Source organism: Oncorhynchus nerka, linkage group LG18, assembly GCF_034236695.1.
Source record: "Oncorhynchus nerka isolate Pitt River linkage group LG18, Oner_Uvic_2.0, whole genome shotgun sequence".
Taxonomy (NCBI): Eukaryota; Metazoa; Chordata; class Actinopteri; order Salmoniformes; family Salmonidae; genus Oncorhynchus; species Oncorhynchus nerka.
Window position 1 is genome coordinate 59,620,444 of NC_088413.1, and position 24,194 is coordinate 59,644,637.

The 24,194-nt window shown below is 41.7% G+C and overlaps 1 pseudogene; it reads left to right on the forward strand.

Moving 5' to 3' along the window:
- Nucleotides 1-24,194, forward strand: part of LOC115146241 (zinc finger protein DPF3-like) — a 36,577-nt pseudogene that overhangs the window by 8,168 nt on the left and 4,215 nt on the right.

A 24,194-nucleotide genomic window follows, 5' to 3' on the forward strand; every position in this document is an offset into this window, starting at 1 on the left:
CGTATCTCTAATTGAGGCTGGGAGAGCTACGATTATAGCGCCTCATTAAGTGTGTCTTTTCAAAATGGCTGCTTGTGCGTTTTGTAATCGAGAACATGTGGTGAAAATGTATTATGGGTAGGCTATACCAGTGGCGGGCCCAGCTAGGTAGAACTTTACACAGGCATATGTTGCTGCCTTTTGTGTAAGATTCAGCATTTATCCTCATCTTTGATGTAGTCAAATTAAAACCTGTCTGTGTGCTAGCGGCTCTGCTGAGATTAATTAAGCAGACTAATTACCATATGAGCTGTGTGGCAGGGACTGAAGGTTTGAATGTGAAATATCCTCCTTTCACGGCAAATATTAACATTGATACCCTAAGGGGCTGCCAAACTATCACTGGCATTGGAAAAAATCTCCACAAACTATAAGATCATTGAGATAATGTTAGCAGTAGTAGTGTCTGTAAATATTTATATGTTAGACATGAGACTCTTTGAACACATTCTATATTGTGATACCCTCGCCCAGCACATCATCTTCCTCATTAATTCATCACCCTAAATAGAAACCAAGGCTCACTACTGTGTAGAATCAGTCATGTGATTCAGTCATGTCCCAGCGACCCAGAGGTCATGATCAAATCAACTGTATTTATAAAGCCCATTTTACATCCACACATGTCAAAGTGCTTATACAGAAACTCAGCCTAAACCCCCAAACAGCAAGCAATACAGATGTTGAAGCACAGTGGCTAGGGAAAAACTCCCTACAAAGGCAGGAGCCTAGGAAGAAACCTAGAGAGGAAGCAGGCTTTGAGGGATGGCCAGTCCTCTTCTGGCTGTGCCGGGTGGAGATTATAAGAGTATATGGCTGTTAAGGCCAGATTTTTCTTCCAGATGATGAAAGGAAAGGCCAGGGATCATCAACTAGATTCAGCGGATGGTCAGGGGGTCGGAACGTAATTACAAATCATTTGTAGACTGCGAATTGACCGCAAGAAGCCCAAACAGATATAATATTTATCTAAAACATAATAATTTCAAACTTCACTTGGAGCTGATTTTCTGGTGTTTTACAGTCTTGAAATGAATGGATGAAAGTGCAAAAAATATATATATATCAGAACTTGATGGGCCAATTTGGGCTACGGGCCACCAGTTGGGGAACCCTGGGCTAGGCTATATGAAAGTCACGCCAGTCTCCGCAAAGAGCAATGTAAGCATCACACAGACAACATTCATCTTAGTCACGTTGTTTGTCCATGGTAGAGCCACTCCAATCAGCGGTTGAAGATCCTGGGAATAGTGTTTGTTTGATTATTTGATTGACCCTGGTGATTAACATGATTTAAAAGCTGACTGTAATCATCATTGCATTTCTGCTGGTCGCTAGGGAACGGCCCATGACCCGCCATCCCTGATTGTATGCCGACAGAGCAGTACAGAGGATGAAGAGGTGAAAATATGCTTCCAGAATGTAGCCAATACCAACCCTATAATGTTTTTACATGGTGTATAATCTGTCAGATCAGGAAAACCTTTATTTATTTATTTATTTATTTATTTTATTGAACCTTTATTTAACTAGGCAAGTCATTTAAGAACAAATTCTTATTTACAATGACGGCCTATACAAACTCATCTTATAGTTTTGTTTGGGGCTGGGTTTAGGTCTACAAGATCTACATGGCTTAATGTACAGTATATGACAGTCAAATGGAAACTTCTCTTCCCCTGAAGAACATACGGTCTATAGGGATATTTCTAGTGGTCCATGGTGGTCAGTGAGTCATGGCTGAAATTAATTGTCTGGTTAGCCACTAATCTGTTATTTTGGCCTATTTCAGTGTCTATAACAGCCACATAACCAAATGCATGTCTGTGCCAACCACATGTGGTGTTGACCTCTATGTGAATTGTCTCCCTGCTGCAGGTTGGGTGACCAGTTCTACAAAGAGGCCATTGAGCAGTGCCGCAGCTACAATGCCCGCCTGTGTGCCGAGCGCAGCGTGCGCCTGCCCTTCCTGGACTCCCAGACCGGTGTGGCACAGAACAACTGCTACATCTGGATGGAGCGCCACCATCGCAGCCCTGGTGGGTGGAGAAGCACTACTCTGTTGGTTGGGAGTTATGATGGCTGGCTCTGTGGTTTACTAAAGGGCAATTCCACGCCAACAGTGTTGCTGAGACTCAGATTTTTCACTTTGAAATGTATGTCAAATAAAAACAGTCTCGGCATCACTCTTTTAGCATGGAATTGCCTTAAAACTATCATTCAGTTGACGTTTAGTGGGTAAAGTCATCTGTCTAAATATGTCCCTCTGGCCACTACAGCTACACACGTCTAATATAATGATATCCAATAGTGTTCATGTTCCCTCCAGGGAGAACTATTCATATACAGTGCATTAGGAAAGTATTCAGACCCCTTTACTTTTTCCACATTGTTACGTTACAGCCTTATTCTAAAATTGATTAAATTGTTTTTTTTCCCCGTTCATCAATCTACACACAATAACCCATAATGACAAAGCAAAAACAGGTTTGTAGAAATGTTTTCAAATGTATAAAAAAATCAACATTGAAATATCACTTTTACATAAGTATTCAGACCCTTTACTAGGTTGAAGCACCTACTAGGTTGAAGCGATTACAGCCTCAAGTCTTCTTGGGTATGACGCTACAAGCTTGGCACACCTGTATTTAGGGAGTTTCTCCCATTCTTCTCTGCATATTCTTTCAAGCTCTCAGATTTGATGGTGAGCGTTGCTGCTTAACTGTTTTAAGGTCTCTCCAGATATGTTTGATTGGGTTCAAATCCGGGCTCTGGCTGGGCCACTCAAGGACATTCAGAGACTTGTCCCGAAGCCACTCCTGCATTGTCTAGGCTGTGTGCTTATGGTCGTTGTCCTGTTGGAAGGTGAACCTCTGCCCCAGTCTGAGTTCCTGAGCGCTCTGGAGAAGGTTTTCATCAAGGATCTCTCTGTACTATGCTGTGTTCATCTTTCCATTGATCCTGACTAGTCTCCCAGTCCCTGCCGCTCAAAAACGTCCCCACAGCATAATGCTGCCACCACCATGCTTCACTGTAGGGATTGTGCCAGGTTTCCCTTCAAAATTAGTGGATTCGGCTATTTCAGCCATAACCGTTGCTGAAAGGTATATAAAATCGAGCACACAGCCATGCAATCTCCATAGACAAACACTGGCAATAGAGTGACTTTACTGAAGAGCTCAGTTACTTTCAACGTGGCACCGTCATAGGATGCCACCTTTCCAAGAAGTCAGTTTGTCAAATTTCTGCCCTGCTAGAGCTGCCCCGGTCAACTGTAAGTGGAAAACGTCTAGCAGCAACAACAGCTCAGCTACGAAGTGGTAGGCCACAAGCTCACAGAACGGGTCCGCCGACTGTTAAACCGCGTCTGTCCTTGTTTGCAACACTCACTACCGAGTTCCAAACGGCTTCTAGAAGCAACGTCAGCAAAATAACAGTTGGTCGGGAGCTTCATGAAATGGGTTTCCATGGCCGAGCAGCCGCGCACATGCCTAACATCACCATGCGCAATGCTGGAGTGGTGTAAACCTCACCACCATTGGACTCTGGAGCAGTGGAAACGCGTTCTCTGGAGTGATGAATCACACTACACCATCTGGCAGTCCGATGGACAAATCTGAGTTTGGTGGTTGCCAGGAGAACCTTACCTGCACCAATGCATAGTGCCAACTGTACAGTTTGGTGGAGGAGGAATAATGGTCTGGGGCTGTTTTTCATGGTTCGGGCTAGGCCCCTTAGTTCCAGTGAAGGGAAATGTTAACGCTACAGCATACAATGACATTCTAGACGACTCTGTGCTTCCAACGTTGTGGCAACAGTTTGGGGAAGGCCCTTTCCTGTTTCAGCAGGACAATGCCCCATGCACAAAGCGAGGTCCATACTGACATGGTTTGTTGAAATTGGTGTGGAAGAACTTGACTGCCCTGCACAGAGCCATGACCTCAACCCCATCGTACACCTTTGGGATGAATTGGAACAGACTCCACCTTTTTTGAGATGACATTTTTGGCTGATATCCGATATTTTCCTTGCCAAAAAAAACAACACTGTTAACCAATATAAAAATAAATTGCTGCCTTTTAAGCATTCTAATACAGTTAAATAGTTAACACACACACATGGACACAGCGGTCCAAGGCACTGCATCTCAGTGCAAGAAGCGTAACAACAGTCCCTGGTTCGAATCCAGGCTGTATCACATCCGGCCATGACTGAGAGTCCCATCTGGCGGAGCACAATTGGCCCAGCGTTGTCTGGACCGTCATTGTAAATAAGAATTTGTTCTTAACTGACTTACCTAGTTAAATAAAGTGAAAATTATGACAAAGTGACAATTATGGTCAGTAAAGAACTTTAAGCTCCTCTCTGAATTAAAAAAAATGTGTCAGTATTTTGCCCCTTGATAAGCAGTGCACTTCTGTGTGTTGTAAAAGCGTTACATGGTCGAGAGTTCATGGGCCATGCTTTAACAAAGTCAACCATTTTCATTGTAATATCCTAAATGTATTTCAAGCTGTCAGGCATTCCCTTGGCAACAAGAGGCTCTCGTGGATGCTGCAGTGACCCAAGTGGCGTCGGGAGCAACTGCTTGCACGTGCGTTACCACTCCACTATGTCTCCCTGTCATGGCTTTTGTGCCATCAGTACAGATACCAACACATCTTGACCACCAAAGTCCATTTGATGTCACAAAGCTGTCCAGTACTTTAAAAATATCCTCTCCTGTTGTCCTGATTTCCAGTGGTTTGCAGAAGAGGATGTCTTCCTTAATTGACCCCCCATAAACGTAACGGACATATACCAGGAGCTGTGCCAGGCCCGCCACTTCTGTTGACTCATCCAGCTGTAATGCATAGAATTCACTGGCATGTATGTGATGCAGTAATTGTTTAAAAACATCTCCTGCCATGTCACTGATGCGTCGTGAAACAGTGTTGTTTGATGAAGACATTGTCTGTATAGTTTTTTTTGGCCTTTTACCCCATCATTGTCCCAGCCATATCTGCGGCAGAAGGGAGAATTAAGTCCTCCACAATAGTATGGGACTTGCCTGTCCTAGCCACTCGGTAGCTCATCATATAAGGCACTTCTTGCCCCTTATTAATGGTATCTGTTGCTTTTATACATGTCTTACTACTCGAAAGTCATCTTAATTCTAAAAAAGTGTCTGTGGCTTATTTTTCAAATTGGCATGTTTTGTTTCTAAATGTCTGTGCAAGAGTGAAGGTTTTATCGAGTTGTGAGATAGTTCTTTTGCACATATAACACACTGGCAGAGGAAAGGCACTACTCCCAATATAAGTGAACCCCTTCGATGGTCCAACATCCCTGTCTGTTGTTCGGTGCTTTCCCAGGTAAGGGGGCAGTAGCTCTTCGGCTGCATCAGATTCACAACTGTCAGTGTCCATGCTAGCTGGGTTAACAACATGTAGAATTACTGATGCTAACATTGGATGTGCTCGTGGCACAGAACAACTTGGGTCGTCGACAGGTGCAGGTGTGGTACTGCTGGTAGTAGCAGTACTACTAGTAGAGCTGGTATGTGTGTCTATTGACCCAGGCCTTTACTCTTTTTTTTAACCATTTATCAATTTTCAAGCAAACGGTATGAGCAACAGCTATGTTTGGTTACATACGGACCTTTAGTGGAATTCCCGCAAGAGAGTAACGGTTAATGTGAGTGGATGTTCATTATTTGACTAGGCTAACTATTTGACATTGTGTTGTTATTCCGCTGAACATTAAATGGTTTAATTTTATTTTTGGCAGTGAAACGAGGCTACTCAGGCGAGAGAGAAACTCACCCAAATGTATAGCCCTGTTGGAAAATATAAATGTGCTGTTTGAAAATGTGAAGAGTATTATTATTTTTTTAATGTGAATCACATTTTGATTTGGCGTACCCCTGACGGCATTGCGCATACCCCAGTTTGGGAATACCTCATCTAAGTGATTGATAGTTCAGCAGTCATAAAAGTATGCCTTATTCACAATTGGAATATTTTATTAAAGGAAGGTAATGTGAAGCAGTAATGGGACTTTGTTGTATTCTTTATTCTGTGTTACAGCATTCCTCCCACATAATGCACAAAGCATTTCATGTTTAAAAATACTACATTGAAACCGAAACGACCTCAAAAAGCATAAATTGGCTAGCTCCGAGTCTCAGACATGGTTTTGGAAAATGTAAGGTATTTTTCTGTTTTAATATGGTGTTTGAATATAGAATGTGTTGTTTTATTTGTTCTACCAGTTAAAATATATTTTTCACGTTTTAAAAATAAAGTCCAGTGGTTATTTTATGACTAGCTTTTTTGGGGTGTGTGTTGTTTTGCTGTGGTATCGTTTTTGTATCGGGTATTGTTTTGGTATTGAGTATCAACTCATGATATTAAACCTGGTATCATATCGAAATAAAAAAAATGTGGTATCGTGACAACCCTAGTTAGAAGAGAGAGAGCCAGGGGTATTCTCTGACTACCATATGCTAGCTACTCTGAGGGCTCATTCACACTGAAGCCCATCACCAATGTGTCTGCACATGTTGACTTTCAACTCTCCACAACTAGACAGCCTCTCCCCCTTGGAGCTGCAGGCTAAAAATAGAGCAGGCAGCCTGCAGCAAGGAGCTGATTCTGCATGCAGCCCGAGTCTCCCTCTACCATCGCCAGTCAGACAGCCAGCAACTTACTCTGGCTTGCTGCAATGCTAGCTACCTCTGCCCAGCTACAGGAGAAGGCCCTCTCTCAGTGGAGAGTCTGTAGACACCAGGCAGAACCAGCTAGTGCTCCTCTACTGTGCACGATCACATTCACTGGTATGTTGCACAGTGTTAGTGACAGGCAGAGCAGAGTGAGCATCAGTGAAAACAATACAATAGGAAGTGTGAGTGAAACAATAGCTGGCTTTCATTCCCTCTTTCTCGCTCTCTCCCAAACCCTACATAACACATCACTCTTCCAACAAGTCCCTTGCAAATAACTTGGAAGACAGTTTGAGCAAATCCACGAGAAGAACAATACAAAACGAAGTATTATTATTCATCACAACAGGATTATGATAGCTATTCCAGAACTCTTTTTGAGAACCATCATTTTTTGAAAATGCAAAAGAGAATTGAGCCGCTCTAACTTTGGCTCGAATAGGCTATTCAGTAGTCTACACTATACAGTACCAGCCAAAAGTTTGGACACACCTACTCATTCAAGGGTTTTTCTTTATTTCTAAAAATTTCTACATTGTAGAATAAGAGTGAAGACATCAAAACAATGACAAAGCACATATGAAATCATGTAGTAACCAAAAAAGTAGTAACCAAAGTGTAGCCACACTTTGCCTTGATGACAGCTTTGCACACTCTTGGCATTCTCTCAACCAGCTTCATGAGGAATGCTTTTCCAACGGTCTTGAAGGACTTCCAACATATGCTGAGCACTTGTTGGCTGCTTTTCCTTCACTCTGCAGTCCAACTCATTGAGGTTGGGTGTTTGAGGAGGCCAGGTCATCTGATGCAGCACTCCATCACTCTCATTCTCGGTCAAATAGCACTTACACAGCCAGGAGGTGTGTTTTGGGTCATCAAATGATAGTCCCAATAAGTGCAAACCAGATGGGATATCGCTGCAGAATGCTGTGGTAACCGTACTGGTTAAGTGTGCCTTGAATTCTAAATAAAATCACTGACAGTGTCATCAGCAAAGCACCACCACACCACCTCCTCCATGCTTTACGGTGGGAACCACACACGCGGAGATCATCCGTTCACCAATGGTGAAAATTATGGTTAGTAAAATGAGGTATTTCCGATGTAAATTTTATTATACATTTGCAAAAATGTCTAAAACCTGTTTTCACTTATGTCATTATGTATGTATGTAGATTGATGTGGAAATTATTTTCTTTAATCCATTTTAGAATAAGGCTGTAATGTAACAAAATGTCAAATGGAAGGGGTCTGAATACTTCACGAGTACACTGTATACACCTATGTAAGGATATTTTTAGGGCCAGTAAGGAAAACATTATGTATCTGGGTGGGGGGCATTGAGACGTGAGAGGTATTTTCTTTAGTCCCTGTCCCTGTCTTTAGCACTTTGAGGTTGTAATGAAAAGTTCTTAATAGTTTAATGTATTATTATTATAGGGGTGGCTGCAGGTCAGATGTATACATACCCTGCCCGCTGCTGGAGGAAGAAGAGACGGCTGCACACCTCCATGGACCCTCGTCTACGCCTCTGTGGCCTACAGCTAGGTAATAGAAATACCAGTTTATTCCCACCCCACCCCCCAAAAGTCCAGTGTCTCTCTCTGCCACGTCTCATCACCCACTCTTTTGTCTTATTACTTATGATCTGGGATCATCTAACTGAAAGCACATAATTTAATTTCAGTGTGGAAATCAAACAACTGCTAGTCACTTTTTATCAAATGAAAAGTGCTCCGTTCAGTAACAGAATAAACTTTTTTTGTGAGAACAAGAACATGTAACAAATGGTTGCCTGCTGGGAGGAGATGGACAGGAATCACAACACGGCATTTAATAAATGTTATGAAATGGAGTTTGTCACTGCTCCTCACTTACAATCCTGACCATTTACTCACTCACTTTATCACCTGCTTCCATTTATTTTTAGTAGGGATTCACGATATATCAGTGAACATATCGGAATCGGACGATATTAGCTCAAATTGCAAACATTGGTGTTGGCCGATGTCTAGTTTACCGTGCATACCTATAGAACGTAGGTACAGGACGTAATGACTCCATTTTGCGCTACACGTGCAACACAGCATTCCTAACCTAGCCCACAATGTGTGCTGTGTGGATCGAGCAGTCAACAAGTCGAGAAGTCATTTGAAAGAGTAAGAACATTTCAGCGAGACAACTCAAAGGCCAAATCCATTAAAGCCAAGATAATGTAATTCATTGCCCTTGACAAGCAACCGTTCTCAGTCGTGGGTGATGTTGTCTTTCGCCGACTGGTCAAGCACCGGTACACACTATCAAGTGTGCTATTTTTCAGATGTTGCCCTACCCGAGTTACACAGTAATAGTGTCACTGCTATTAGCTTCACAACATACATACTATGGAACGCTGTTTGGGTCTTTGCGTGTCAAAGAAGATACAGTAGCACTGTCAAAGCTGTACAAAAAAGTCTGCAAACAAGTGAACACCGGCCACGAACGATGTGTTTACAATACCGTGTTGGTAATAAAGCATAATTTGTTTGACCTCAACTTCTGGGGTAGTGAGCTTTAGCTTGGTACCTAGCTAGCTTTAGCTTAGTACCTAGCTAGCAACAATACAACCAGCCCGAAAACAATGACCAGTAGAAACTGCAGTCATTTTCATTATTCTTATCAATGATTTAGGAATCCTTGTAAGTATTAGCAAGGTTGCCACTTGTTGTTTGCCTATTGAAAATGACCTCCAGTTCATGAAAATAAATAGGTAGCCAGCTAAACAACCCTGTTGCCCAAAGCTAACGTTATAAGCAGCCAGCTAGCTTCATCTTTTATGTGTTATGAAGCTCAGTTCTTATTTGATTCATGCTGGTCGTACCCATCTATGTGAAGGTAGCCACAATTAGGATTAGCCGCAATAGTGGACTTTGCGGTTAGCCTTCAAAATAAAAGTATGGCATAATTCTACTATTTGTATTAATTTGCATCACTGTCAATGATGTACTTTAATTTTGAAGGCAAACCGCAAATTCCACTATTGTGCCTAATCCTTATTGTTGCTACCTTCACATTCACGTACGACCATCATTAATCAAATAAGAACTGTCTTATGAATTAGGCTTATTTTAGATGATGACACCTAGCTATATAGTTAGCTCGCTAACTATATAGCTACTGAAAAAGATTATGTCGTTTTGCTATGTCTTTGGGGAAGAACATTGTTTGCATTCTTGAGCTAGCTAGTTTTTTTATGACCAGCACTGTAGGTGCGTGAGACAACTTTACAAGCATCACAGCTTACGTATCGATGAATCGATGTGACATATGAAATACGAGTGATTGTGTAATAACTACGTATAAAATGTTTTACTTTTTTTTTTAATTATGTGACGTGCAGTCATATTCAGGTCCTCATTGGTCAACAAGCTTATTTGACATGTCAAATAGTGTTCTTTTTTTGACACGCAAAGTCCCAAATGGCATTCCATAAAAATCCTGGTTGAGAATGAAACGACTGAACAAATAAACAACGAAACAACACAGCAAGTAAGTGAAAGAAATAGGTTTTGATTATGTTTAACTGGTAATGGGACATACAGTTGAAGTCTGAGGTTTACATACACCTTAGCCAAATACATTTAAATTCAGTTTTTCACAGTTCCTGACATTTAATCCTCGTAAAAATGTCCTGTCTTAGGTCAGTTAGGATCACCACTTCATTTTAAGAATGTGAAATGTCAGAATAATAGTCGAGAGAGTAATTTATTTCAGCTTTTATTTCTTTCATCATATTCCCAGTGGATCAGAAGTTTACATACATTCAATTAGTATTTGGTAGCATTGCCTTTAAATTGTTTAACTTGGGTCAAACGTTTTGGGTAGCCTTCCACAAGCTTCCCACAATAAGTTGAGTAAATTTTGGCCCATTCTTCCCGACAGAGCTGGTGTAACTGAGTCAGGTTTGTAGGCCTCCTTGCTTCTATAGGATTGAGGTCAGGGCTTTGTGATGGCCACTCCAATATCTTGACTTTGTTGTCCTTAAGCCATTTTGCCACAACTTTGGAAATATGCTTGGGGTCATTGTCCATTTGGAAGACCCACTTGCGACCAAGCTTTAAGTTCCTGAGTGATGTCTTGATGTTGCTTCAATATATCCACATAATTGTTCTTCCTCATGATGCCATCTATTTTGTGAAGTGCACCAGTCCCTCCTGCAGCAAAGCACCCCCACAACATGATGCTGCCACCCCTCTGCTTCACAGTTGGGATGGTGTTCTTCGGCTTGCAAGCCTCCCCCTTTTTCCTCCAAACATAACAATGGTCATTATGGCCAAACAGTTCTATTTTTGTTTCATCAGACCAGAGGACATTTCTCCAAAAGTACAATCTTTGTCCCCATGTGCAGTTGCAAACCGTAGTCTGGCTTTTTTATGGCGGTTTTGGAGCAGTGGCTTCTTCCTTGCTGAGCGGCCTTTCAGGTTATGTCGATATAGGACTCGTTTAACTGTGGATATAGATACTTTTGTGAAGACGCTGGAGGAAACAGGTACAAGGTCCTTTGATGTTGTTCTGGGATTGATTTTCACTTTTCGCACCAAAATACATTCATCTCTAGGAGACAGAACGCTTCTCCTTCCTGAGCGGTATGACGGCTGCGTGGTCCCATGGTGTTTATACTTGCATACTATTGTTTGTACAGATGAACGTGGTACCTTCAGGCGTTTGATAATTGCTCCCAAGGATGAGCCAGACTTGTGGAGGTCTACAATTTCTTTTCTGAAGTCTTGGCTGATTTTTTAAAATGTATTTTCCCATGATGTCAAGCAAAGAGGCACTGAGTTTGAAGGTAGGCCTTGAAATACATCCATAGGTACACCTCCAATTGACTCAAATGATGTTAATTAGCCTATCAGAAGCTTATAAAGCCATGACATAATTTTTCTAGAATTTCCCAAGCTCTTTACACGTAGTGTATGTAAAACTTCTGACCCACTGGAATTGTGATACAGTGAATTATAAGTGAAATAATCTGTCTGTAAACAATAGTTGGAAAAATGACTTGTGTCATGCACAGTGTGTCCTAACCGACTTGTTAAAACTATAGTTTGTTAACAATACATTTGTGGAGTGGTTGAAAAACGAGTTTTAATTACTAAGAAAAATTCAACAATTAAATGTTAGTTGTTTAATAAAGGAAAAATATCTGATGTTTCGATTTATCGCTCAGCACTACTTAGAGCAAACAAAATAATTGTACAATGACAGTCTAAACTGTTTTAAATGTAATTTGATACATATCATTCATTTGCTAATCTGTGGCCATAATATTGGTTTGAATAACCTTCCATAGACATTATTCATTACAGCTAAATATTGTAAGGTATTAAATGTTTAGTTCCAAAACTACATAAACACTTTGAAGCTCATTTCTGAAGCTTCTATATTGCAATTGTCTACACACCATAGAAATACAATGGATTTTACACAGTATACGATTCCCAAGGAGTATTCACTTCCCAGGGTCCAGGGCTGCTGGCTGGCTACTGCTAGCAAGCCCAGACATATGTAAAGTAGTCTAAAATATTTTACTGTCACGTTATGAGTGCATTTCACATTACTATTGGGTTGTAATCATATTATAACGCTCACATGAATGAGATGCTGAATACATGTTTGTCATTGTCACTCAAAAATAATTCAAATTTAGTTGCTAGTAGAATAACGACAATGTTACAATGCAAATGGCATGGTTAAAATAGTTTTTGTCGTTTTTGAACTAAACCTCCCTTGCGATGCACTGCACTGCACTGCTTTAACTCATTTTGCTCAAAGATATTTATAACTAACCCAAGATAGTTCATCTGTATCGTTTACAGTTGGAGCAAATTAAGCATAGTGGGCAGAATAAGCAAGGAGGTGGGCAAAGCCAAGCACGAGCTAGTGAGATCCTATGTATTTGCATATTTCCGTTAGGAAACACCGCCTCTGTGAAGTGCACTTGTGGACAAACTCAATTCAACCTTGCACTCCTTCTACACAACAAAATGTTTTAAAACTTTTGCAAAGCATCAAGTCTCTAAAGTTTAGTGCACTGTGTTCCTAACATATTCTAGTTTTGGGAACAGAAGCATTTATTAAGATCAGATGTTTCATGAATGAGAAAATGTGCGGAATGTCGGCCCAGTTTAACCTAGTTCCACCCTCTCCTACTACACTCGCAACTGGACCTCACCAGAAAACATTCTAAACCAATGTTTCAGCTTGATAGCCCTTGTGACGTGTCTGGGTTCAAATCAAATTGTATTTGTCACATGCGCCGAATACAACAGGTGTAGACCTTACAGTGAAATGTTTACTTACAATCCCTTAACCAACAATGCAGTTTTAAGAAAATACCTTTAAAAAAGTAAGAGAAGAATAACAAATGATTAAAGAGCAGCAGTAAATAACAATAGCAGGGCTATATACAGGGGGTACTGGTACAGAGTCAATGTGTGGGGGCACCGGTGTCGAGGTAATATATATATATGTAGGTAGAGTTATTAAAGTGACTATGCATAGATAATAACAGAGAGTAGCATTAACGTTCCAGATTGGGGGGGGGGTCAAATAGTCTGGGTGATTAGCTGTTCAGGAGTCTTATGCCTTGGGGGTAGAAGCTATTTAAGAGCCTCTTGGACCTAGACTTGGCGCTCCGGTACCGCTTGCTTTCGGTAGCAGATAGAACAGTTTATGGCTAGCGTGGCTGGAGTCTTTGACAATTTTTAGGGCCTTCCTCTGACACCGCCTGGTATAGAGGTCCAGGATGGCAGGAAGTTTGGCCCCGGTGATGTACTGGGCCATACGCACTACCCTCTGTATTGCCTTGCGGTCGGAGCCCGAGCAGTTGCCATATCAGGCAGTGATGCAACCCGTCAGGATTAGATTCAACTTTATTGTCATTGAACAAGTACAGTACAACGGAATACAGTTAGCATCAGACCAGAAGTGCAAATAAAAGAGCACAAAAAATGTACAAGTAAAAGAATTAAGTACAATGTATGTTATTAAGTGAGATGTATACATATGCAATGAAGGCAAATTGAAAGTGCAAGGAGGCATGCAACTGAAATGCAGGGATAGCAACAATGAGGTTACCGAGGTAGACATGTACATGTACAACTGAATAATAAGGATGCTCTCGATGGTGCAGCTGTAAAACCTTTTGAGGATATGAGAACCCATACCAAGTCTCCTAAAGGGGAAAAGGTTTTGTCGTGCCCTCTTCACGACTGCCTTGGTGTGCTTGGACAATGTTAGTTTTTTGGTGATGTGGACGCCAAGGAACTTGAAGCTCTCAACCTGCTCCACTACTGCCCCATCGATAAGAATGGGGGTGTGGTCAGTCCTCCTTTTCCTGTTGTCCACAGTCATCTCCTTTGTCTTGATCACGTTGAGGGAGAGGTTGTTGTCCTTCAACCACACGGTCAGGTCTCTGACCTCCTCCCTATAGACTGTCTCATCTTGTCGGTGATCAGGCCTACCACTGTTGTGTCATCAGCAAACTTAATGATGGTGTTGGAGTCGTGCCTTGCCGTGCAGTCATGAATGAACAGGGAGTACAGGAGGGGACTGAGCACGCACCCCTGGGGGCCCCCGCTTTGAGGATCAGTGTGGTGGATGTTGTTACCTACCCTTACCACCTGGGGACAGCCTGTCAGGAAGTCCACAATCCAATTGCAGAGGGAGGTGTTTAGTCCCAGGGTCCTTAGCTTAGTGATGTGCTTTGGGGGCACTATGGTGTTAAATGCTGAGCTGTAGTCAATGAATAGCATTCTCACATAGGTGTTCCTTTTGTCCTGGTGTGAAAGGCACAGTGCTGTGCAATAGAGATTGCATCATCTGTGGATCTGTTTGTGTGGTATGCAAAGTGTGTCTATGGTTTCTGGGATAACAGTGTTGATGTGAGCCATGACCAGCCTTACAAAGCATTTCATGGCTACAGACGTGAGTGCTATGCGTCGGTAGTCATTTAGGCAGGTTACCTTAGTGTTCTTGGGCACAGGGACTATGGTGGTCTGCTTGAAACATGCTGGTATTACAGACTCAGACAGGGAGAGGTTGAAAATGTCAGTGAAGACACTCGCCAGTTGGTCAGCCCCTTCTGCCTGTGTTTTGCTTAGTTGTTTTGGTGGGATGGACCTCATCTGCTCTGTAATCAAAATAATCCCATAGTTCAATCCTGCAGACAGTTTTGTCAACAAGCTGTTTGTCAACAAGTTGTGAGCGTGGAGGTAGTATGTTTTTGCAAGAAGAAGCCATGCTGTCTCTCTCCTGTCTCTTGCTTCTCAAAGTGGCTCAAGCTGTGTCGACTGCATACACGAGCACAAGGTGCATAAGGTGCTTTTTTGTCACCAAAGCACCTTATACCACCCACCACTGCGACTTGTATGCTCTAGTCGGCTGGCCCTCGCTACATATTCGTCGCCAGACCCACTGGCTCCAGGTCATCAACAAGTCCATGCTAGGTAAAGCTCCGCCTTATCTCAGTTCACTGGTCACGATGGCAACACCCATCCGTAGCACACGCTCCAGCAGGTGTATCTCACTGATCATCCCTAAAGCCAACACCTCATTTGGCCGCCTTTCGTTCCAGTACTCTGTTAGCTGCCTGTGACTGGAACGAACTGCAAAAATCGCTGAAGTTGGAGACTTTTATCTCCCTCACCAACTTCAAACATCAGCTATCCGAGCAGCTAACCGATCGCTGCAGCTGTACATAGTCTATTGGTAAATAGCCCACCCATTTTCACCTACCTCATTCCCATACTGTTTTTATACTGTTTTTTTTATTTATTTATTTACTTTTCTGCTCTTTTGCACACCAATATCTCTACCTGTACATGACCATCTGATCATTTATCACCCCAGTGTTAATCTGCAAAATTGTATTATTCGCCTACCTCCTCATGCCTTTTGCACACATTGTATATAGACTGCCCATTTTTTTTTTCTACTGTGTTATTGACTTGTTAATTGTTTACTCCATGTGTAACTCTGTGTTGTCTGTTCACACTGCTATGCTTTATCTTGGCCAGGTCGCAGTTGCAAATGAGAACTTGTTCTCAACTAGCCTACCTGGTTAAATAAAGGTGAAATAAAAATTTTAAAAAGTATCCTGGCTAGCTACTGCCCCCTTGAGAAGAATCAGACAAATTACCAGACACTTGATCCTCTTATCCTCCGTATATGATGTGAGACACATTTGACAGAAGTACGGAAGTAACAAAAATTATAGTACCGAACCATTTTTCATGTTCTAGTATCAAAGTATTTCCAAAGTTTCGCTATACCGTGCAACATTAGATCCACCTCTATCTACTCAGATCCTCACCTCTTATCAACTGCTGCATGTTAAAATCAAAATCAAATTTTATTTGTCACATACACATGGTTAGCATTCAGTTTAGGGATTGAGACTGCTAGGTGATTTTACTTGGGGAGATGAGTGTCTCTGAAGGTATGATAGCTTGAGGCTTTGAAGCCTGTCCTCTTTTCTAAAAATCATAAGGCTGAATGAAATACCCATCAGTGAAGAGAAAGTCTTGAATATGATGTCCATGATAGACTGACTACCAACCAATGTTAGTCTTTTATCTCATCCACACTCTTTGTTTTGACCTCTATCACAACAGAAAAGCTTTGGAATATTTCACATTAAAGGGACAGTTCACCCAAATCACAAATGTACCTAAGTTTATGGACATTTCCTAGTTTGACAAGGAGAATCAGCGACCCAGGGTTAAGGTTTGTTTAGTTATGGCTTTGCATTATTTATTTTTAAACAATGGCAGGTCGTCCCTGGTAGCGTGCTTTAAATAGCAATCCCAGATTAGACTATCTTTGTAACAAGGCATTACACATTGGATTAATGTATCCTTCATTTGCTGAATAGAAACATAAATTATACAGAAAGTATCACACCTCCCTAATGAAGGGATTTGGCCTTTCTAGTGATGCTTTGTTAAAGCCATTTGTATCTTCCTGGCAAAGACTGACTAGATGGGGTGATGCCTGTCAGTGTCTTTAGAGTTACTGGTATACATGTCTACTTTAACTGATGTGAGGGGCGGCTCCCGGGTTTGTTTGATTTATTTGTGTGTGTTTGTTGCTCTGTATCCAGATGGAGGACTCCCAGGCAAGGATACGCTTCCCACACAGGACACCACACTGGAGGCTCTTCTTAGAGGGGAGGGCCTAGACCAGAGGACCAACTCTAAGGATGAGGAGAGTCTGCTAGAAATCCAGGTGGGTCCTAATGAAGTTTTATCCCAATGGCTTAAAGGGAAAGGGATTACTCTGATCTAGGATCAGCTTATCTAACCTCTGCCATGACTATAACCAGTCTGAGCCTAATACCAAAACTGCCTGGAAAGGTATAAAAGGGCACACTGTCATAATGCACTTTAAATATGCAAATAGCTAGTATCAGAGGTTTATGGCCTTATAGTTTATTACAACCATCTTTTTTGAACGTGTTTTATTTTGTTGTTTGTTTATTTTCTCAGACTGAGAGTCAGGCAGTGTCTTTGACCTCCAGACAAGAGATTGATCCCTCTATTCCCTTTTTTCCCACCACAGAGGGTGTTGGAGGCTGACGCAGCTGAAGGTGCATACAATGACGATGACTATGAAGTGGACCCCCCCAAAAAAAGACACAGAGGAAAAGGCAGAGTAAGTGATCCACAGAGACATACTGTACTGTAGTAAACTGCTGCTAATGTATATGACTGCTCTAGTTCATAACTCATTCAGTAGAAATCACATTTGCTACTTTAGCTAGCTAAGATCATGCATATAACCATCTAACGGTGGTTTTGCCCCAAATGCGCGTGTGCATGCCATCAAATCAAAGGCACTCTTTCGATATAACGTTTTTGAGTAATAGCATGTTCAGCTACTTAAGACATTGGCTTGAAACTAAGTTGTGTGCCTTTTAGAAGTAGAGAAAAATATTAACTAAGGATGAATTTTCACTCATTGTCTTCTCAAACCCCAGTCTGGTCTGCCAAGTCTGCTTCGCAAGCGTTCTCGGAAGTCTCGTGATGTTGGGCCTCTGGGTTTAGAAACTCTGTGGTACTATATTTGCATCATTATATGTGCTGCAAGCACTTCCTGTTGTCTGAATAACACTAGGTGCTAGAGACTGATCTGAATCAATTCATTATAATATTTATTAATATTGGTACTGTAGTTTAAATGCTCTTATATATTTATATTGACAGAATTACATTATAAACTGAGTATCCTAAACATTAAGAACACCTTCCTAATATTGAGTTGCAACCCCCTCCCCTTTTGCCCTCAGAACAGTCTCAATTTGTTGGGGCACGGACTACAAGGTGTCAAGTGTTCTACAGGGATGCTGCCACATGTTGACTCCAATGCTTGCCAAAGTTGTGTCAAGTTGGCTGGATGTCCTTTGGGTGGTGGACCATTCTTGATACACACGGGAAACTGTTGAGCATGAAAAACCCAGCAGCGTTGCAGTTCTTGACACATACCGGTGCGCCTGGCACCTACTACCATACCCCGTTCATATGCATTTAAATCTTTTGTCTTGCCCATTCACCCTCTGACACACATACACAATCCATGTCTCACTTGTCTCAAGGCTTAAATCCTTCCTTAGCCGGTCTCCTCCCCTTCATCTACACTGATTTTGAAGTGGATTTAACAAGTGACATCAATAAGGGATCATAGCTTTCACCTGGATGTACCTGGTCAGTCTGTCATGGAAAGAGCGGGTGTTTTTAATGTTTTGTATACTCATTGTAGATTAGTATGTTTTTCAACACAACCCAGTCATAAGCTTCAGAAACTACCTTTCCTGAGAAACATTTCCTCCATACAGACAGTTAATATGACATTGATGACAAAGGAAACAGACGACCTATAGCTACTATCTACCATCCCACCTAAGATATTTTCCTGCCAGCCAGTTGAATGCACCTGTAGAAATTAATACAAAACACCTTCCCTTTCTACTCTGTATCTTTCCAACAAAATGCTATTTTAATGAATCACCGTTTCATCTAATGCATTAGAAATATATTCTACCACATAGTTGTTGGCTGACTGGAAAGATTTTTGCTACATTAATGCACTCTATTGAGTGTGCTATATTTACCTTTTATAAGCTGGTCTTTTTCAGTTGGACTTTTAGTTTAGTATGATATGGGCTTGTACTGTAGGTTTCTGTTTCATTTGCAACTTCCTTTGGATTACTGAATCACTGGGGCCTCTGTAGGACTAGCGCTGTCGTGTGATTGGTCACCATGGTGATGGTTGTTTTGTCCCCACAGGGTCGGGGTTCAGGCCGCAGGAGGACAGAGATGGATGACCAGGACAAGCCATACCGCTGTGACAGTAAGTAGAAAAGTCAAGAAATGATCGACCTTCCTCACATATCGGATCAATTATTATATCATCCAGTTATGAGACATTTGATCTCCACTTCAAGTGGTTTGTTTTTCTTAAGGAAAATCTCCTAAAGAGAGATTATGTACTACCATGCCTCAATAAGCTAGTTATTCAAAAGTTATATTGATTTCTCTGGTCTGTTCTGGAAGCCGTTCTACAAAGGGATTAGGTGCTGTCAATTGAATTCCCATGTTCAATAATATTGGGAAATGGCAGCACTCCCAAAAAAACTCAAACACCTAATTTCAACGCTTTCGGCAGTTATGCCTACATCACAGCATCAAGATATGTGCATCGTTGCGAGGGTGGTGAGTAGTGGTATTCAAAACATTAGTCAACAAACACAAGGATGCTGGTGCATGTTGACTCCAATGCTTCCCAGAGTTGTCAACGTTGGCTGGATGTCCTTGGGGGGGGGGGAACTAAACACGGGAAACTGTTGAGTGTGAAAACACGGGAAACTGTTGAGTGTGAAAACACAGCAACATTACAAACCAGTACACCTGGCACCTACTACCATACCCCATTCAAAGGCACTTAAATATTTTTGTCTCGCCCATTCAACCTCTGAATGGCACACAAATAAAATCCATGTCTCATTTGTCTCAAGGCTTAAAAATCCTTATTGAACCTGTCTCCTCCCCTTCATTGACACTGAGTGAAGAAGATTTAACAGGTGACATCAATAAGGGATCATAGCTTTCACCTGGATTCACCTGGTCAGTCTGTCATGGAAAGAGCTGGTGTCCTTAATGTTTTGTACACTCAATATATATACATATACACCGATCAGCAGAATAAACTCAACAAATAGCATTTGGGGATTAAGTGCTGTGGTTCCCTATGGACAGCATGTCAACAAGCTAGCCCACAGGCGTTAACTCAAACTAAATTAAACCCTAACATCAACATGATGTACATAATGGTCATTCAAATCCCCCTTGGAGAACTGAGGCATGTGTTTCCACATGAATGAGAAGCACACAGAGGAGACCAGTGTTGTCAATGTACCGTCTCAAGTTGTCCAGTAGGCACACAATTTGCATGTGGAAAACCTAGGCAGGGGTATTGGATTTTCTTTAGTTGTGGTGACTCTTACTGAGTGACACATACCATTTTCTTTAGTTGTGGTGACTCTTACTGAGTGACACATACCATTTTCTTTAGTTGTGGTGACTCTTACTGAGTGACACATACCATTTCATTTAGTTGTGGTGACTCTTACTGAGTGACACATACCATTTCCTTTAGTTGTGGTGACTCTTACTGAGTGACGCATACCATTTTCTTTAGTTGTGGTGACTCTTGCTGAGTGACGCATACCATTTCCTTTAGTTGTGGTGACTCTTACTGAGTGACACATACCATTTCCTTTAGTTGTGGTGACTCTTACTGAGTGACACATACCATTTCCTTTAGTTGTGGTGACTCTTACTGAGTGACACATACCATTTTCTTTAGTTGTGGTGACTCTTACTGAGTGACACATACCATTTTCTTTAGTTGTGGTGACTCTTACTGAGTGACACATACCATTTCTTTAGACTCTTACTGTGGTGACTCTTATACACATTTCCTTTAGTTGTGGTGACTCTTACTGAGTGACACATACCATTTCCTTTAGTTGTGGTGACTCTTACTGAGTGACACATACCATTTCCTTTAGTTGTGGTGACTCTTACTGAGTGACACATACCATTTCATTTAGTTGTGGTGACTCTTACTGAGTGACACATACCATTTTCTTTAGTTGTGGTGACTCTTACTGAGTGACACATACCATTTTCTTTAGTTGTGGTGACTCTTACTGAGTGACACATACCATTTTCTTTCCTTTTTTTCTGCTTTGCTTTGTGTTTTCTCTGTTTCAGACAGATGCAAACAAAAGCAGAAGTCAAAAACTGCCGCCTCCAGTATCTGGACTTGTTGCCTTTTTACTTGTATCTTAGGACATTTTGAAGTGGTTTGATGTAGTTAAAGACCATAGTTGATTAGTATTCCTAGTGATCTTATTGGTGTAACTTGTGTACTGTACATCCGTTCTCTTAACAATGAGTCCACGTTGTATGTCTGACTCTTGCCACACATTTCTCCCTCACTGTCCTTATGTTCCCGCATCAGGGTTATGCTTTGTCCTGAGACTGTTCCGTATTGCCATTTCCCTGTATTTTCATTCCTTTCTCCAACAGATAAGCTAAGCTCCAACATTTGGATCCTATCAGTCTATTTACAGAACTCAACTTGATGAATTTCTCATGGCATGTTTTCTTAGTCTACGGATATGACCATATTTGGCAACCTTATTGGGCACACTTGAAGATGAAATAAAGCCATGTTGCAACAATAATGACATGAATGCTTAAAGGTTGAAAACTACCTGACACTGTGTCAGTGGGTATTTGACCTACTGTTGAAATGGATCCTAATGTTTTCAGTGCATTGACAAAAACATTGTGACTTAAGGGTCTTTTAGAATTTTCACAAAATCCCCAATGTGTCTAGAACTGAAGATGGGTGACACATAGTTGAAGTCGGAAGTGTACATACACTTAGGTTGGAGTCATTAAAACTTGTTTTTCAACCACTCCACAAATTTCTTGTCAACAAACTATAGTTTTGGCAAGTCGGTTAGGACATCTACTTTGGGCATGACACAATTCATTTTTCCAGACAGATTATTTCACTTATAATTCACTGTGTCACAATTCCAATGGGTCAGAAGTTTACATACACTAAGTTGACTGTGCCTTTAAATAGCTTGGAAAATTACAGAAAATTATGTCATACCTTGAGAAACTTCTGATAGGCTAATTGACATCAATTGGAGGTGTACCTGTGGATATATTTCAAGGCCTACATTCAAACTCGGTGCCTCTTTCCTTGACATCATGGGAAAATCAAAAGAAATCAACCAAGACCTCAGCAAAGAATTGTAGACCTCCACAAGACTGGTTCATCCTTCACGCCTGAAGGTACCGCATTCATCTGTACAAACAATAGTATGCAAGTATAAACACCATGGGACCACTCAGCCGTCATACTGCTCAGGAAGGAGACGCGTTCTGTCTCCTAGAGCTGAACGTACTTTGGTACAAAAAGTGCAAATCAATCCCAGAACAACAGCAAAGGACCTTTTGAAGATGCTGGAGGAAACGGGTACAAAAGTATCTAAATCCACATCCCTATATCGACATAACCTGAAGGCCGCTCAGCAAGGAAGAAGCCACTGCTCCAAAACCGCCCTAAAAAAGCCAGACTGCGGTTTGCAACTGCACATAGGGACAAAGATCGTACTTTTGGAGAAATGTCCTCTGGTCTGATGAAACAAAAATACAACTGTTTGGCCATAATGACCATTGTTATGTTTGGAGGAAAAAGGGGGAGGCTTGCAAGTCGAAGAACACCATCCCAACCGTGAAGCACGGGGATGGCAGCATCATGTTGTGGGGGTGCTTTGTAGCAGGAGGGACTGGTGCACTTCACAAAATAGATGGCTTCATGAGGAAGGAAAATGGTGTGGATATATTGAAGAAACATCTCAAGACATCACTCAGGAAGTTAACGCTTGGTCGCAAATGGGTCTTCCAAATGGACAATGACTCCAAGCATACTTCCAAAGTTGTGGCAAAATGGCTTAAGGACAACAAAGTCAAGGTATTGGAGTGGCCATCACAAAGCCCTGACCTCAATCCTAAAATGTGTGAGCAGAACTGAAAAGGCGTGTGCGAGCAAAGAAGCCTACAAACCTGACTCAGTTACACCAGCTCTGTCAGGAGGAATGGGCCAAAATTCGCTAAACTTATTGTGGGAAGCTTGTGGAAGGCTACCCGAAACATTTGACCCAAGTTAAACAGTTTAAAGGCAATGCTACTAAATACTCATTGAGTGTATGTAAACCTCTGACCCACTGGGAATGTGATCTCTCTTTCTCTCTCTCGGAGGACCTGAGCCCTAGGACCATGCCCCAGGACTACCTGACATGATGACTCCTTGCTGTCCCCAGTCCACCTGACCGTGCTGCTGCTCCAGTTTCAACTGTTCTGCCTTATTATTATTCGACCATGCTGGTCATTTATGAACATTTGAACATCTTGGCCATGTTCTGTTATAATCTCTACCCGGCACAGCCAGAAGAGGACTGGCCACCCCACATAGCCTGGTTCCTCTCTAGGTTTCTTCCTAGGTTTTGGCCTTTCTAGGGAGTTTTTCCTAACCACCGTGCTTCTACACCTGCATTGCTTGCTGTTTGGGGTTTTAGGTTGGGTTTCTGTACAGCACTTTGAGATATCAGCTGATGTACGAAGGGCTATATAAATACATTTGATTTGATGAAAGAAATACAAGCTGAAATAAATAATTCTCTCTGCTATTATTCTGACATTTCACATACTAAAAATAAAGTGGTGATCCTAACTGACCTAAGACAGGGAATTTTTAGGAATTGTGAAAACTGAGTTTAGATGTTTTTGGCTAAGGTGTATGTAAACTTCCGACTTCAACTGTAAATGCAATTTGTCTCAGACACATTCTCAGGAAAGAAGTGAATGTTTTGTCTCTGTTTTGTGCTCTCAGTCTGTGGGAAGCGCTACAAAAACCGTACGGGGCTGAGTTACCACTACACCCATTCCCACCTGGCAGAGGAGAGGGGGTCCGAGTCCTCCCGGTCACCTCCACACAACGCTCCGACAGACACAAACGTAAGACACTCGTATTCAAGGCCTCTAAAATGTCTCTCTTCTGGTGTCACCATCAGCAACAGAAATGTACAGAGAGCATCTGTGGGGGTGTTTTTAACCGTCATTGCTTTTCCTAGTACATGGTTTGCATGTTTTTTCAAGCTTTGTTGCAGTCAATTAGCTAAAGTAGGGATAGCGGTACCTCTGTAGGTGTAACACAGCACCAGGTATAGGAAAACTGAGCTTACAGTTCCACCTGCACCTCATGGCTGACTACCTCCCACTGGGCTCTCAACATGTGATTTCTGTCTTCAGTGCAAATTCACTAGCTC